An 18,634-nucleotide genomic window follows, 5' to 3' on the forward strand; every position below is an offset into this window, starting at 1 on the left:
TCCTAGGATCGGGCTCGCTGCTTAGCAGGGAGTCTGCTTCTTCCCCTCCCTCTGTCCCTCCCCACCATTCCTACTCTCTCGTGCTCGCTCTCAAAATCTTCAAAAAATATATATATATATTAAAAACCACACATTTCTCTCATGTCTTATCACTTTTAAAATATGTTCTCTCAATTGTAAAAATCTCATTGACATGAGAAGGCCTTTTCCAACATTCCTTCTCATTGGAATGCCTGGGCTTCTAACTTCCTGAAGACATGGTTCATTGTCTGGGATCACAGCTGCCCTGTCTCGTCATGGGGACAAGCAGGAAGGGAGACGATGTAGCTGAGCCACGGAGAGGGGGAGCAGCTGGAAGTGGGGGTGGGGGGAGTATCAGAAGAGCACTGTAGGGCATGGCGGGGAGCCCAGGTGGGCAGGCAGGGATGCAGAGAGCGGGATCCCAATAGCCAGGGAGATGCCATCAGGCAGTGGTCACCTAGAAGCAAGCAATAACGCAGGATGCAGGCAGTCACTTAGCACTGCATTTGACAAATGTCATCTGCTCATATGCCTCCCTCACGAGTGGGTCATGATCATGTACCTACTCTTCCATTTTAGGTGCTTAACATTTCTTGAAATAGATTTAATTTGTTAAAAAAAAAAAGAAAACCTGTATCGTTGGGTATATAAATGAAAAAACAGCATCACCCACCATGCCTAGAAAGTAACCAAAACAATTAAAATGATGCTATTAAAAGGAAACCAATCCTGTTTTTCCACAGAAGGCCTTTAGTCTAAAGTGAGCACTTTTTGTTAAAAATAGCCGTCTGGAGGCGCCTGGATGACTCAGTCAGTTAAGGGCCCGAATCTTGGTTTTGGCTCAGGTCATGATTCTGGGGTCCTGGGATGGAGCCCTGGTCAGAAGTCTGCTTCTCTCCCTTTCCCTCTGCCCTTTCCCCTACTTGTGCTCTCTAAAATAAATAAATCTTAAAAAAAAAAAAAAGAAAAAGCCATCAGTAAGTGTTAGAGAATGTTCAAGACCTAAGCACTTGGCAGAAACTTTCTCCTGGGTTTTTGTGGAAATATTAAAAGATAGTTGAAAGGGACTCTGCCCATTCACCATCGGGGTAGTGCCCAGTCCACATGAGGAAAATCCCGTTTAGCGTTACGGAGCAGGTCAGGAAGTCGCAAGTCTCATGCACCCTAAGTCAGTAACAGGACTCCAGGTGTGAAGGTGAGGAGGGCTCAAGGACAAGGGAGGGGACTGGTTCTCAAAGGGAATAAAGAAGGACTATATACCCGATCGCACATAGGGCTGACTTTGTTACTTTATGTCTCATACTATCTGACTGTGCTGCAGTACACGGCTAGTGTAAGGTCCTAATTAAGAGCCTGGATAAAAGAGCCTGATGCCTAGGTTTCAATCCCATTGCCATCACTACCTATCTCCATGAACTTGGATAAATTAACGTCTTTGAACCATCATTTCCTCACCTAAAAATTCATTTGAAAATAGGTTTAGTAGTAGGATTTACTTCACAGGATGGACATGAAGATGAAATAAGATAGTGTATGTAAGTGGCATTCAACAGAACCTGGTAGATGCTGAGCACTATGGAAGGGCTCGCTAGGTGTGGTAGGCAAAATTACGGTCCCCATTCCGCAAAGGTAGGCACATCCTAATCCCTGGCACCTGTTCAGTATGTCACATTACATGGAAAAATCTACTTTGATAATGTGAAGGACCTTGATAGGAGAAGATTATCCCCTATTATCTCATCACATAGGGCCTTACAAGAACATTTCCTAGCCGAGGTTGGGGTAGGAAGGAGATAGGAGGTTGGAATAAAGGTGTGAATTTCAGGATGGGAGGGCCCACAAGCCAAGCAAAGCAAGTGGTCTCTAGAAAGTGGAAAAAGCAAAGAAGCTTGCTGTGCTCTAGAACCCCAGAAAAGACACCCCTGCCAACCTCATAGAGTTCCAGTGTGACTTGTGTTAGACTTGTGTTATGTCACCTACAGACTCGTAAAGGAACAAATTTGCGTTATTTTAAGCCACTCTTTAGTGGTCATTTGGCACAGCAGCAATAGAAAATTAACACATTATGATTATTACAAGGTGAGGACATGGACTCAGCTACATGGCAGGAGAGATGAACTTCAGGCTGAATTCCTTGAGTTCCAACTACAATTTCTCCATTCCCCACCAGCTTGGAAGGGAGTCAGTCCCAAATCCTGAGTCAAGGTAAGTTTGCACCTAGAGGTCAAGTAGCTTTGGTAGTGGGGCACAGGTAATACTAGATGTTTCATCATTTTCTTTTCCTCCTGAGCCCAGCGGCGGGGAGAAACACAAAACTGTGTTCGATCTACATTACATGTAAGTAGACCATATTGGTCAATGAAATACGGAAAGAAGTGAAGTCGCCACTTCTAGACCTGGCCCCTAAAATATCCCAATTGATTTTCCGTCATCTTTTGATGCAAAATACTGTAACCACACAAAGGCAGCAGCACCAAGGTCCCTGAGAAAGCCATAAGCAAATGCATACCTCAGAGGACCTCCTTAACTACTTACAACTATGACTTGAGGGAAAAATAAAATTATTCTTAATTGCGTGGGTGGGTATGTTTCTCCTTTACAGTAGTTAGCATTCCTCATTCTCATTCAAGTATAGAACCAGAGAGGGGGAACCAGCATTATGCCCCTTGCATACACCTTGTCCCTGGAGAAGCCAAGGACATGGTAACAATCGTAGTGACACTTGATTTGTGAGCTACCTCTCCCAAGACTTATCAGGCAATCAGCAGCAACCCCGTCTCAGCCTCCCCTTCTGTTAGTTATGAATGTCCAGGTGAGGGACACGGCAGCTCCCCTTCCGTCTGCTCAGAAGATCCCAGAACCCTGATTTAGATACTGCACAGCAACCAAGAGAAGGATCAATCTTAGCAAACCTATTTAGTTTCCTCCTATGATACCATGACAGCCTCCATAAACAATACATGAAGTCTTACTTTATATTTCATGGGACCCTTTCAATCACAGAATAGTAAGGGTGGTCCAACTCCAGTCTTGATGGTGTGACTGACTGACCTGAGGTCCGCACTCCAAGAGTTCATATCAAGGCAAGATCTGCCTGGGGCTCTCAGCATATCAGCAATTCTTCCACCCAGGGCTATTTGACTTTTTAACTTTAAGTTTATTAGGTAAATAACAGTAAGGAAATATGTGTATATAGCATCAAGTTTTGAATATGTTGCATATGAATGACTGAAGCAAAAACAATAGTACCATCCCAAGAGGCATTGAGATTTTACAAATAAAATTCAGGTAACATTTGATTAACTGCAATAGTTAGAATTCTGAAACAACAGAATACATCATCTTAGCAATGGATGAATTTCCTTAAGTACAGGCGTAAAAGTGACACTAAGGACAAATACCCACAATGCATATAAAAGACCAGGAAATCAAGGTTATACAGACGTACTAGTGGAAAAGTCACAGTGGTCTTCAGTAACAGGAGTATGAGGGGAAAATGGATATTCCAAGTCCCCTGTATGTGGGTTGCTAAGCAGCTCCTTTCCAAGCCCCTCCTGCCAGCCCTGTAAGAGGCAATGTTAGTACCCATAGCAAGGACTCAAGGCTGGGCACAGGGATTCTAAGTCAACCAAGGTCCGCTGAAGAAAAAGGAAAACTGGAAATCCTTGAGTGGCTCTGGGCACAATTTCTCACGTTTTTCAACAAGGGCTGATGGGGGGAGGGAGAAAATGGCAGCCAGGGACATGTGGTTGAGGGTACCACTCAGGACATTAGTGGAGGCAGCATGAAGATGGTGGCAAGACAATCCCAGAGAAGTCCCAGCTGTTGGCACCATGCCCCCATGTGTGTGAGACCAGCAACCTCCTAAGGTCCAGAAGATGGCAGCTGAGTATCTCTCAGGGGTACTAAGACTCTCCTCCTAAAAGTAATGGGGGCAAGTAAGCCAAGACCAAAGTCAAAAATTTACCCCAGGATTAAGAAGGGCACTTGTGATGAGCATCAGGTACTGTACGGAAGTATTGAATTCCTAAATTATACACCTCAAACAAATATTACACTCTGTTAACCAACTGGAATTTATAGAAAAAACTTATAATTTACCCCAGGGAAAGGGGCTGATTGACACAGTAATAGTCATGGTCAAGAGGGGGTTAATTGGGGATATAGCACTTTCCATGATGATATACAAAGAAGAAGCTATAAAATACCACAGCTCCTGATCATGAGGAGCCCCATGGTTCCATCTAGATAAAAGTTAACAAGAGATATAGTCACTGTTCTAAGATACAGATATTTAATAGAAATAAGGAAGAAGTGGCCCTTCCTTTATAAAATTCTAATGATGTTTTCTCTGCGTAATTTGTATACCCCATTATGAAGTATTAATGGGATTTTTCAGTCAATTAAATACTGTATGCAATGTCATCAAAATCTAATTAGTGGTGAATTAAAAGTGGCCATGAAATGGACACTGGTGTGAGAATAACCTATCCCCTAGTGATTAGGTAATAGCTACCATTTGTTCAGTGCTTACTAAGTACCAGGCAGTGTGCCAAGGATGAGAGTCATTCCCTTATTTAGTCCTCCCAACAACCACAAAAGGTAGATACTAGGCTCTCCCGATAGGTCAATAAAGGCACTAAAGCACAGAAAATCTAAGCAAGCTGTCCCCTCATCAGCCAGCCAGTGAACAGCAGGGTAGGTCCCGCCCAAATTCCTCCGACTTCAAAATCGGGCGCTTCATCAACAGGGCTGCTTCCCACAGTCCGGTCACTACAGTGTCAGGCTCAGTGAAGCGGCCCCTTCCCTTCTCTCATCTTCTTGGATGAGCTCTAGAATGTTCCTAGAAAAAGAACATGCTGACAGAGTACAAGGTTCCACTTTCAACTAACAAAAGTTCTATGAATTTCCACAGCAACAGAGCAGAGCATTCCAAGTATGGGTCAATAAGCTCTATCCCGTGGGCAAAGTAACTTTCTGGTCCTCTGCCTTCCATCTGTAAAATCGGGATGATGGGAAAAATACATACTTCATAGGGTATTCAAAGGATTCAAAGATTCAATGCATAGAAAACCTCAGACCATATCTGACACACGAGAAACACTAGGTTTAGTCATTTTTTTTTATAATCCTCAAAACCATGCTCAGAGCTACCCAAGCATACAGATTTTTAGCTGTCTTGGAATTCCTGGGGGCCCAACCTGAAGATTCTTTCAAGAGATCTTCCTCCCTCAATACTAATACCTTCTTTCTCAGTTAGGTGAAGGATAACTACAAAATCTTGGGCCTCTGTGTCTTCCAACAGCCATTTTCAAATATATCCTTACTCATCTCTAACATTTCCTGGGGCTTCTCCCTGCACTTAACTCAGATAAGGCTCTTTTAGGTCACCTCCAAATTGCAGAATTTAAGCCACCAAGTTACCTTCTATGATACTGAGCCTACATCCAGCCCTGCACACCGGTTCATCTGCCCCACTGCATTTCTTCCCTTGACTAAATCATTCCCATCCACTCAACTGAGGCCTATGTAGGTGTTATTCATGTTCTTTCCCCATTCCTGTCTCTTCACCTCAGGAGATATTCCATACGAAGTATTTGTTGAAGAGTTTTTTAAGAAGTCAGTAAATGGCACTGTATCAGAGGTCCCAAAAACCACCCCAGGTTCTTGATTTGCTAAATACACCCAGGAGACTCAGCACAGAAACATCAGGGAAAAGAGAAAAAGCAAAAATCAGCAAAAGGAAAAGACACGTGGGGTAAAGCCCAAAGAAAACTAGGTAGATGCTTCCAAGAGGTCTCTCCTGATGGGGTCACACAAGACGTGCTTAGTTCCTACAGCAACAGATTATGACAACACTTGCCAATGTTGTTTACTAATAAGCACCATAGAAACTCCACATCCAAGGTTTGGTTAAGGGCTGGTTAAATAAACACCTTCTACCTAGCATGTACCCCATTTCTCAAGTCCCAGAAAGATTGCTCGGTGTCCACCATATTGTTTGCATAGTCTAGACACATTTAGCCATACTTACTTATGAAAAGCTTTGCATCAATGCTGGCAACATACTACCAATCAAGTTCCCAGATGCCAGCCAAGCACCAAACTTACAAGACCTTCCTAAGAATAGCACTCTCATTCCTATGTTAATTTTTCGCTGCACAGGCACCATCCAATGTATTATCTAGAATGTTTCTTTCAGCTTCTTATAGTTCTCATTGTCAGGTGTCTGTAACAATGTGACAAGATCACAAGTAACTTAGTACTAATGATCATTAAAACACCAAAATTTGCTTACATAAACTCATGGGAATTCAAGGTTATCCTAGAATAATAGCACTTTTTAAGAAAATATTTGAGACAGAGAAAAAGAGAGTGCAGGGGGAGGGGCAGATGGAGAGGGAGAGAGCAAGAATCCCAAGCAGACTCCCCGCTGAGCACAGAGCTTGACATGGGGCTGGATCCCACAACCCAGAGATCATGACCTGAGCCGAAATCAAGAGTCAGACATTCAACCCACTGAGCCACCCAGGCGCCCCAAATAACAGCACTTTACTTGCTTTCTGCTAAGATTTCTTTTATAGAAGAGAAACAGGTTGAGGCATTATCAACATCCTGGGATTAGTACCAAAAAGGTCCTCACATTTATTTCCCATAGAAAAAGGAAAGTTGAGAAAGTCTGATCTAGTCGAGCTCCCCAATTAAGAGATTTGGAAACCAAGGCCCAAGAAACACATCTTATTCTTAAAAGGCAGCCAGCCAGTAAAAGGAAGACCAGTGACAGCAGGGTTGTGCCTACAGTTCTCAAGGTAATCCCTCGTCTCTTGGGCTTTCCTTATTTTTAGTACAGGAACTGGCCGTTCTGCTTGTTTTCCTCTTTCACGGTCTATTCAGACTGACTTCGCAGAACTTTCTCAGATTAACTAATAGTTAACAAGGGAGTCGAGAAGACTCACCGTGGGAAAGGATGGTGTCTTCCAGAAATGGTGATGGGATGAGTGGATAGCCACACGCCCTAGAATGAAATGGGACCCCTCTCTTCCACCACTCCCGAGAAAACACACCAAACTGATGAGAATTAAAGACCTAAGCATAAAACCCCGAGAAGAAAATGTAACAGAAAAGCTCCTTTAATTAGTCTCAGTAGCGATTTCCTAGATAGGACACCAAAAGCCCAAACAATGAAAGGAAAAATTAAGTAGGACTGCATCAACTAATGCAGCAAAAGAAACTATCAGCAGAATGAAATGAACAGGCTGAATGAACAAACTGGCAAACAAATGTAGGTTATGGACGAAGACGCAGAATCCACCTTTCTTAAAAAGTGACCTTTACTGAGTTTCCAAGTGACACCAATTCACAGTAACTGTGAACTTCTGCCAGAACATTGCTAGCAGAAAAAACTTCTGGAGCTTTCTCTCACTGTCATTAGATTCCTTTCTTGCCTCAACTGTTGCTTTCATTTAACTTTATTAGCAATGTTTCCAGTTGTTTTTTTTTTTAACTCTGGTTCTGAATTCAGGCAAGAGGATAACTGCATGTGGGTGAGGGTGTGTATGAAAGCATGAATGAATGTGTGTAGGCGTGAATGTCTGCACATGTGTTTTGAAGTCTCATTTTATTTCTGGATTACTGGTGCTGGTCATGCTAATCAGAAAAACATACTGTTGTTTTTCAAGCTCAGGTCCCAAGAGAAAGCACCTCGGACAGCTAAAAATGCATTCCAACCAGCCTCCAAAGGTCCACTCTAAATAACCATGCATCTGTCTGCAGATGGCTTTAAATCATGAGGCAGAACTTGTACCTTCTGCCCCTAGTCTGATGGCAAGTCATATTTAATATCATTTCTCTGAGCTTCAATTACAAATGCATCTTTTTTAATTTCAAGTACTGAATAAGTAAGCAAAGCAGCTGGGCTTGCAATAAATCACCAGATAAATGTGCAGAAATGGTGTAGACCAAGCAAGCAGACAAGCACAGCTGCCTTGGTCATCGGGACATTCCATTCACTGCCAATAAGACGGATGGGGGACACCACCTCACCACGAACAGCACTTCTCAGTTCCAGGGATCCTGAAAGATCTACTTCCATAGGCAAACATGATCCCAAGTCAGAAGGAAATTTCTGGAAATAAAGTCAACAAATGTTTGGGAGTTTCTCTGGCTTATTAAGCTCACACTTCAATCTTTAGTTCAAATGCAACACAAGAGAACACTTCTCTGGTTTTTAACAGTCACTGGCACTGTGGAGACCACATACCCGAAAAGATGTAATAATCTAAAATGGAGTCACTGGAGGTTATTTTTTATCACCAGCACCCAGGAGGTTATTCTCAGATATAGACTAAGACCTTACAGACCTGAGCTTGTTCCACACTCTCCCCACAGTGGATCACTGCAATCACCTTTATGGTCAACAGCTCCCTGTCCTACAAGGACTTCTACTGGACAATGGGAGATCAAGTCCACACTTGCCAAGAGAAGACAGAGGGGCACAGCTCTTAGGTCACATCCCCTCTTCTATTTCAATCAACTTCAAGCCCATTATGAAATTGACATTTCCTAACTTGTATTTCCAATGTGTTTAAGGGATCGCTCTTTTTTCTACACCCAGAGGGGCTACAAACAATGACAATGAGCACGGAAGATAAAAGAGAGAGGGATTTCACTGCCAAGTCAAATCACTTATTCCACAGGCTAATGCCTTTCATTCCATAGCCTCCCTAATCTGACAGGTGTCTCTGATCATAAAAATAAGGCAGTTTGCAGATAAAATTAACCAGGTTGCTGAAATCCAGATATGCTGAGCACACAGAAAATATACTAAAAGTAAAAACACCGAATTTGAAATATACGTATGCATTTGAATTTGAAATACACGTATAAATTCTAATACAGAAAGCTTATTAACATAGGAAACTTCAATATGGTTAGGGCAAACTAGGTTTGAGTTGTCAAGTGGAAACTAAGACATTACTTATTGCGTTTGATCAATATAGTCAATTGGGGTAATTAAAACACATGAGCACACACACGCCTTCTTTTCCACAATAGCCTTAACTCTTTGAGGATCAGAAACCACCCATGCCGGCCAGACTAGAGCTATCGGCCAAATCGTGGCTCGGAGCACTGGGAGATCAACGCTCAAGGGTGTGTTTCAGGCACTGAAGAAAACTGGCTCTGTAAGTAGTTTTTATAAATTAGTGGTTTGCTGCTTTTGAAATAGTCCTTCCCCCCCCCGCAAATTCACGTCCCCTCTGCATTTTCCCTCCTGCAAATAGTTAGTGGCTCAAAGCCCTGAGACCCCAAACGATCCTGAAGCCCTTAGAGAGTTGTCAGCCCCAGCCGGGAATACCCTTTCCTGGGCTAACAGCAACTATGCTAGGGAGAAAATAGGAGTGGATGAAAAATTACAAAGAGGTGTTCTTTTTGAGAGTGTCTTTAGCCAGAAATAAGTCAAGCGCACAGTCTTCGAAGGACAGCATGCCAGCCAAGGGGTGGCGGGGAGGGGGGGAAGGGGTGGTCTCTTCCTTTATTAGAAGCCTAAATTGATTCTTTCAACATATATCTTGCTATTAATGCTTCCAGTCCAAAAACCAAGCTGTCCGACAGTGTTCATCCCATTTCCTGCCCAGCAAACCCGGTTAGTCGTGATGTCATCCAGAGCTATTGCTCACATGACCTTCCATCTCTCGGGCTGGTCTGATTTATTGGTTCCTACTATGCTGTCCTCACCCCAGAATGGCTTCATCCAACCCTGCTACTCACAAGAGCCACAGAAACACTCTCACATGACTTCGATTTTTATTTGTGCTTGGTTAAATTCCTTTTAACACCTAAATGTCTCAAGAGCCATGTTCAACTTCTTACACTTTCAGTAACGAGGGAGTTTGACACAGAGTCAGACATCATCTCGACATATTCTAAGGAGATGAAGACCTCAAACCCTATCTTCACAATTTGACCTAGATCCAATCGATGAAAAGGAGATATTTAACTGAGAAACAACCTGAATTTGTGTTCTCCTTTTAAGATATAAGGAGAGGATTGCATCTAAATTCTGGCAGAGAGATCATGGGGATCAACATGTGTGAGCTCTAGTTCTATCCTGAAAATGTCAACCTGGGAGCCTCGGTTTACCCCACTGTATATAGTGTGATGACAAGTGCGGGTAACAAATATTCCGTGTTCTTCTGTGTGTTGCTTATACATCAAGCTTAATAGGGGCTACTCAGGATTTCCATCATGCAATCTCAACGTCTGGCCATTGCAAAATTACAAAACCAAGACCTGTGCCTCACTATCCTTTGTGGCAAGTATCTGGACTTGTATGAAGGTTTTGAAGCCTTGAAAGTAATAAGCTAAAGAGTTCAGATCATCTAGGTGTTATATTCCACTAATGACCGTCTTTCGAAGCATCGTGCAGGACACTGAACCTGCTGACAGAGATGCTTGCTTTTTAAATACTCTTAACAACTAAGACAAGTTAACAGGAAATCTTGAGTATACAATCTCGGTTATGGCAACATCCCATTCCGTGAAAGTTCAAGTTTAGAAACCAGCATTGAAAGGCTTACCGCACTTTTGAAATAAACATGAAAGAGAAAGTGGAAAAAAATCTATGTGTAACTATATCGCTGGATCATGTGGTGATTCTCTTTCTAGTTTTTGAAGATCAGTTTCACGTGGACCCATTTGTTTATTTTTGCTTATGCTTTTGGTGTCATTTAAAAAAAAATCATTGCCAGGACGTATCTCAAGAAGCTTACCTCCAAATTTTCTTCTAGGAGTTGTACAGTTTCAGACCTTACATTCAAGTTTTTAATCCATTTTGAGCTGCTTTTTGGCCATGCAGTAAGACAGTGGTCCAGACTTTCCAGCGTTGTTTATTCAAGAGACCGTCATTCACCATCGTATATTCTTGCTTCCTTTGTCATAAATGGACCATGTAGGAGGGCTCTTTTGTTTTTGTTTTTAATTTGTGAGCTCTCCATTACTTGTCAATGATCAGTATTTCTATTTCTATGCAAATACCGTAATGTTTTTATTATTTTAGCTTTGTAATAGAGTTCGAGATCAGGGAGTGTGGTGCCTCCAACTTTGTTTTTTCTCAGTATTCTTTGGACTGCTCACAGTCTTCTATGGTTCCACACACATTTTAGGATTGCTCTGTTTTAGAGAAAAAATTGCTTACAGAGTTTGGATAGGGATGACCTTGAGGCTGCCAGTTGCTCTGGGTGGTAGGGTATTTCACTAGTATCAACTCTTCTAACCCAAGACTGGAGCGGATCTCTTTACTGTTGCCTTACATTTCTTTCATCTGTGGCTTATAATTCAGAGTACAATTTTTCACCTCCTTAAATTCTTCTCCAGGGATTTTATTCTTTCTGATGTAATTTTAAAATGGAATGTTTCCTTGATTTCCTTTCTGGTCATTAGTGTACAGAAACCAACACTAAAGGTTTGTATATTGATTCTATACCCTGCTCATATTTTTTGAGACAAATAATTAAATGGACTGACTTGAAACAAATATAAATTGAGAATAGACAATGGTGAGCTTTCATAAAATCTGTTTGAAAGAGAAATTCTATAGAGCTTACGTCTGTGCCATGCACTATTCTTTTATTGCGTTCCAGTCATATAAATTTAATTTTTATGTTGTGATTTGTTCCTATACAAATCATTAAAAAAAACATTGTTGAGTGTTTGATATATTTTCTGGACTGTTTGATGAGTTTTTACATTTCTTTCTACAGCCACAGGAGGTGGCACCTTGCCAAGTGGACCAAAATTTATATGTGGCATCTGTAACTACTGCTCACCTACTGGGGGTTGGGGGGCGGGGGGGTTGGGGGCTACTGGGCAAGGTCGGTTTGAAGGCATAATGATGTGGCTATGGCTACACTTTGAAGTTTGCAGCATTTTGAGCTCATGGGACTAATGGTGTTGAAAATCTAAGAGCGTAAAAAAATGATCCTGGTTGATTCCTATATACTCATGTACACCAAGGTGACCAAAATAAATAAAAGGAAATAGTTTACCCATGAGAAGTGACTGACCTCAGCTTTATGAATTATTTCTTCAACTTGAAGTTAATGATGCCTTTGTTCTTGGTCTGTTTTCATTCTACTTTTAAGTGAGACTTTTATTCCTGGAGGGAGTGTGCTCACCCACCCTCAGAAAAGGTCTATCCAAGTTAATTTATCAAGGCAGCTCGAGAGTGCGAGAGCCCTCTGCTCCACAATGCCAGAAGCTTAGTAAGAAAAATGATGGTGCAGAATCCTGGTAAAAGCCTCCATAACCCACAATAAATCTCATCATCAGAACTCAACTTACCAATTCAACTCTTCTATCCATAGACTACTAGTAACGGTTTCAGGTTGCTAAGTGACCTTTACTTTCCCAAGTACAGAAGGTACAAAGCTATCGTCTTTAATGCATGATGTTTAATATATCGGCCTGACTCCATGGCAATGAGTAGGACTTTTTTTTTTTTTTTTATACCACATTACCCTACCACACCAGTTGCAGTACTGCTAAGGGTGGAGGAAAGCAGGAAGAGAGATTTGTGATCAATGAGAGAGTAAGGGGAGATTGAAGTAGATGCACCAAGTAAGATAATCCCTATCACTGTAATTTGATATTTCAGGTAAACTTCCAAAGTGAACCCATATACTCTAGAAGTGTCCAAAATTTAATGAACAACACGTGAATCGTTGCCCTCTGCCCCAGATTTTTATGCTAGATGCAAAGGCCCTTTATAATACTTAGGAAGCCCCAGAAAACATCTCCTTGAGTCAATGAGAAGGCAGCAGGGGGAATCCCAGCCTGTAGGACAGTCAGTCTAACACGAAGGATCAACTCAGGGCCCCACGGGAGCTCTTTGCCGGCCGCATAACCTGTCTGGGAGACTGAGGACCTTCCGTCAGTGTAAAACATGGACTCAGATCTGGGGGAGGCGTAGTTGGCAGGGAAAATTTCTAACTGAGGGATTAGCCTATGCTAGCAGTTCACAATTTCGCATATTCGAAATTCTAACTAATTTTCCAAATTTTCTTCGTGTTTTGGCTAACAGTCCCAGCACATGTTATCACAGATATTTTAGAAGTATGTATTCCAAACGAAAATGGTGAGAAGATAGAGATTGCTTTACTGTTTACATTTTTTTTTTTAAAGTTTTTCTGATGTCTGCCTTAGAAAGTATCTTTTTGTATTCTGTTTGCTTCTATGTTCAATTTGTTTTGGCAAATTGTTCTGGTGGAAGTAGATCAAGACAATACAGGCATATAAAAGAAATTTCAATTGGAAACGGAATGTGTTAATAGCCTTTAAGTAAGTGTATTTATTTATTTTTTCGATAACCCAGTAAAACCATACACGTGGTAATTCGCTCACGATACTTTCTACGGTTCCAAATTTCCCCATTACAATTGAATTTCTCGTGCTCTTTTGACACAAAAATCCCTTGGTCTATCTTGCACTTTGAAACAAACTCTACAGATGCCGGACAGATTCTCTACATCACGCACTGGCTGTTTGGGAAATGTTAGATCCGTGAGCTCCGAAGCAAACCTAAGTACTGACATATTACATTATACATTATCAATACAGTCACATTTGTTAGTAGTACCACCAATCGCCTAGAACAGAGTATTTGGAAACAAGCTCATAAAGATTCCAGTTTTCAAAAAAATCTAATTTTCATTTGAAAGCTTAAGTTTTATCATTGGCAACAAATACTGTCAGATGTTGTTCTTGAAGTGATAGGCTTATTTCATTCAATGTTGATGTAACTCCTGCCAAAAACCCAAGTCTCAATTACCATGGTTAGTCATATTCAATAAAAATGGCATTTGATAAAAAAAGCAGCTAGTTCAGCTCACAACTAAAAAAAAAAAAAAAATCCCACCACAAGAACAAAAAACACCCATGTTTTCCTTCAGAACACCCATCATACTTCATGTACGGTCTAAATGTTCACGTGCACTTTCTATTTCCTCACACAAAATAGTAAATATGCTTACTCATTTGTCTAGATTTACTAAAATTCATCACTTAGAGGTTTTATCAGAACATCTTAAGTGAAACTAGCCTTTTCTTATACTTTCAGTACATGGTAGGGTATTGGTGCTAGTGTGCCACCATTTTTATACACAATCATTTTATACCACTAGTGCAAATTGCAAACAAGACCTTAGTATGACCATGTAAAGTGTCCTGAGCTACCTCCACACATAGAGAATTTCTAGCAGGTATGAAGGCTTTAGGAGGGTAAGACATGAATGAAATGGGACAAAGGCCATGATACAACGTCCAACAAACCTTCATCTGATCCTTTTTTCAGTTAAATAATGGACGTGCAATCATTTTTCCTTCCTGCACATGTTATCTCTTTTGTCCTTAGAGCACGTGTTAGCAAACATCCCCTCAACATTTTTAAGTCATGGCTCTGGTAACATACTTTCTTGTCAAGATACTATTAGAAATTTCATCAGTAAGCTCCATGCTACAAATTAGCCTGAAATGCCTACTTTTTTTTTTTTTTTAGTGATGAATTCTTCAGTTAACATTTCAATTAAAAATGCTTTTGAGAATAGATATTCAATTATGTTAAATGCATTTTTGCGATCTAAAGAACTGGTCTATTTGTTCTCATCTGAACTTCAACTATAATAAAATCCTAATAATCACTATTATAATACTTAATCAGACTTCTACTCCTAGAAAGAACTTCAGGTAATAAATGCCTCATAGTGACTCACCCACATCCCTTTCTTTCAGGGGCTACCTGTCCCTCATCCCATGCTATGTTAGCGGCACACTCAATCGCTGGCAATACTCAAGGGCACAGAGACCAACCCTAGAAAACAATTAAATGGGTCCCACCAGACAGAGGTGAACGTTCAACACAAAGACCCATGTGCTTTCCTAGAATTGCTGTCCAGGTGTCTGAAGAGAGGTCTTTTGCACCTGGCATTGCTTAGCTTAGAAAATATGGACCTCAAGATGCTTTCAGCCATTTTTCCTCCTCCATAGAGGAGGAGGTCACCAACTGTTAAAGATCAATACACTGATAGTTACTATCTTCAACTCTATCTATGGGGATCAGCACTGCACCTCAAGTGGTCCGGAGCACTCCATGGACAGGAGTAGGGGAGACGTTCTCAGTAGGTAGAGGCAGAAACAAAGCACTTGAATTTATCTAATTGCCTATAGGTTTAACCATTGCTTTATTTGCAAAAGTCTAGTTGGCTTTCTGTGATGGGTTGTTCCTAAGTTGACTTTTGTCCAGCCGGTATGCACAGACTCTGGTTTAGGTTGTGGTTTGCTTCCATTAGAGTACCAACTCATTTGAGCCACCCAGCCTAATGGACTCCTTGTTCAGTTACTTTAACCAGACCAAAAGAATTACAACAGATAAACAATAGATAATGACTTAGTCTGAGCCTATGGGTATTGCTGTTACCCAAAGACTTCAAATGGAACCAGCAAGCCTAGCCAAGAGTCCCTTTTAAAAGGAGAAATGTGTACATGTCCTCATCAGAACCAACTCTCAACTTTATGAACTCGCCCCACCAGCTGGGGCAGCCTGGACTTGAGCCTGGACTGGACTCCCTCCTCACCATGGCAACTAGATTATCTACCTTCTTCACTTCCTAAGAAGCCCATCCAGTTAAACAAGTTTCAATCCTCATGTGCCTGTGACTCAACTAAACCCAGTTCACCTAGTTTCCATCCCTGTTTTGTACAGAGGACCTAGCTAAGACCTGTACTCAAGACCTTTCACCGTTGTAACTGTGAACCCCTCTTTGTCTTCCTGGGAACATTATTGAGATTCCTACCTGAACCTGTTTCCTCTGGAATTTCCATCCTAATTGCCTAAATAAAGGCTTGTTTGCTTCCAATTTCAGTGTATTTTCTTGGTCAGCGAGGCCTCAAGCCACAGTCAAGCCTGTGTCTGCTGAGTCCATAAACCAACATGGACTCGAAGATTCTCAGTGGAGTTTTTATACATATAACTACCAAAGCTGTAATATACTGTACTTGGTTAGAGTTAACATTTCCCCTCCCCCAATTCTAGTTGAAAATTTTCTATTTAGACTTGCTTTATAGACTATTCTTAAACCTGAATATTGTCTTTGTGTGTGAGTGGGTAGCTGGGTAGATTGTTAATTTTATCAAGGTAAAGCCTGACTTGGTGGATTAAGGCGGGGAGGGGAAGGAACTCGACAAAATAAAACCCCAACAGTAGAATTAAGATTTGTTGTTTAAAGGTTTACCAGAATTTCTCTGTGAAATCATGCGTGTCCAAGTCTTTTCAGGGGTTTTAATATGTTCATCTTTTTTCATGATTCTTGGTCTCATCAGGTTGAACTGTTCAATTTTGTTAATTCCTATGTTCCTAGAAAAGGAGTTTTTCATCCAAGTTCATGTAAATTAGCCTATTTTTGCTTCCTTTTTTTTTTTACATCTGCTCCAACGAAGGGTATTTCACATTTCTCATCCCTAACTCTGTATTTGGGGGTTTTCTCATTCTCAGAGGAGCCAGTGCCTTCCCTGAAAATTGTTCTTGTCATTTTTTTCTAGTAGTATTGTACATATTTAGTAATTCTGTTTTCTTCTAATTCATTCATTCATTCCTGCATTGATCGTTTATTCTGTTCAGTCCTGCTTCCTGCTTTCTGATTTTTTTTCCCCTAATTTCTTTCAACTTCACAACTTTTATCTGCATTTCATTTCCTGTCCTGGGATTCATTTCATTTTGACTTCTTAGCCTCCACCCCACCCCTTCACCATGACTTCATTCTACCCATATTCCACTATTGCCTAACTTTTCCTCTAAGTAGAGGAAAAAAAATGGTTCTTTCAGCTGGAAGAGGTAATGCTTTTGTCACAATTTGTGTCTGTGTGTGTGGTCGGAAAGAACAGGTCTTAATGCCTTTCAGAAAGCCCTTCAGCCAGGCAACAGACCTCCACAGAAACAAAGATGGATCAAATAGGCCACCTTGAATGCCAAGGGATCTACAAATCATTTTGTCCAAGGAGAAGCCAATTTGGGGCTTGTAAGCAAAGAAGGAAAGCTAAGACCCTTGCTGAAATATCCCACAGCACCTCACTTTGGATATTGGGTTTAATCCTATGTGGTTTATTGAATTAAACTTCCATTAATCTCCCTTTAATGCTGAAAGAGCCAAAACGCTTGAACCTGTTATTGGAAAACATTACACAAACACATCACAGAAAACGAAGGACCTGTCCAAGGGCAAATTGTTTTTGTTAGCATTTAATGTAAAGCAGTTTGGTCATTCCTGTGAGGCACTAGAGAAGCCAAGAAACAAAACAAAAAAAAGGATTCTGGTTTTAGCTATTAAACAAGAATCTTTATAATAGCTAGGATTTTCCCAATGAAATCTTGGCAGGAGACAGGTCTCTAATGCAAGCTTAGGGTTTTCTGCAAGTTCGGTGGCTTGGGGTGGGGGGAGGGGTGCAAAGAAGTATTTCAAGGCATCATACTATTTTCTGTACCCTGAAATAATTTTTAAAGAATCCTTTTATTTTATAGAGAGACAGAAAGCATGAGCAAAAGGGGCAGAGGCAGAGAGAGAATATCAAGCAGACTCCCTGTTGAGCACAGGACACCCTCCACCGCCGCCACCGCAGGGCTCGATCCCACGACCCTGAGATCATGACCTGAGCCAAAATCAAGAGCCAGAGGTTTAACTGACTGAGCCACCTGGGCACCCCAGTACCCTGAAACAATTTTTGTCTAAATCAGAACAGTCTTTGGTCAGGTGAGTTGGGATTGTCACAGCACGGGGCTTTCGTAATAATATATTCAGATGATTTCTTAAAAACCATTTCCAGGATACTGTGTTATGAATACAAGGATTCAAGTGTCCCCAAACGACCTCTGACAAGATAGAACCTAACTGCTCCAGAAGGGCCAATATATTCTCATCTGTTGGTGATTCAGAGACTGAATGCCAGGGCCCCGAGGACAAGCAGCCAGGAGACGGGGACCATGACCAAATTGGATTTCTTTTGTCACGGCACAGGGTAGTTGTTAATCTGTTTTTCCTTTCTGTTTTAAATCAAGAAAAGGAAATTGTTCTCCTCTGGAAAAATTTCTACCCACCCCTCAACTCCCCAGTGATTACAGTTGAACAAAAATTTGTCCTCCCTTTCACAAACCAAGACTGTTGTCTCCCGCTCTGGGGTCTTAAACAGCTGCTGTCTGCTATGCCAAGGGAGGGGGCTGTAATACAGGGATTAACTGAAGTCATTTCCCTAGAAACAGTAGAACTTGTGTGGGTAAGGCACTTCGCAAGGACCAGATGAACTGGAACATCAAACCCGGCCCTCATGGACTCACAGCAGAATCCCAAAAAGCTTCCGACCAAGGGTGGCTCTTGCTAATGTTTTCATGGTGCATTTCCATGGTACATTTGATTCTTACAAAGTTACTATTCCCAGGTCATATGTAAGAAATCAGAACCCCCAAGTGAAATGCATTGCTCAAAGTCACCATGTTTTGTTAGTGGCATGGCCAATAGTAAGCCTTCAAGTATCAAAGCACATCTTTTTCTAAGGCATCAAAATAGCAGATCCA

This window comes from Phoca vitulina, unplaced genomic scaffold (genome assembly GCF_004348235.1).
Source record: "Phoca vitulina isolate PV1807 unplaced genomic scaffold, GSC_HSeal_1.0 scaffold32, whole genome shotgun sequence".
Taxonomy (NCBI): domain Eukaryota; kingdom Metazoa; phylum Chordata; class Mammalia; order Carnivora; family Phocidae; genus Phoca; species Phoca vitulina.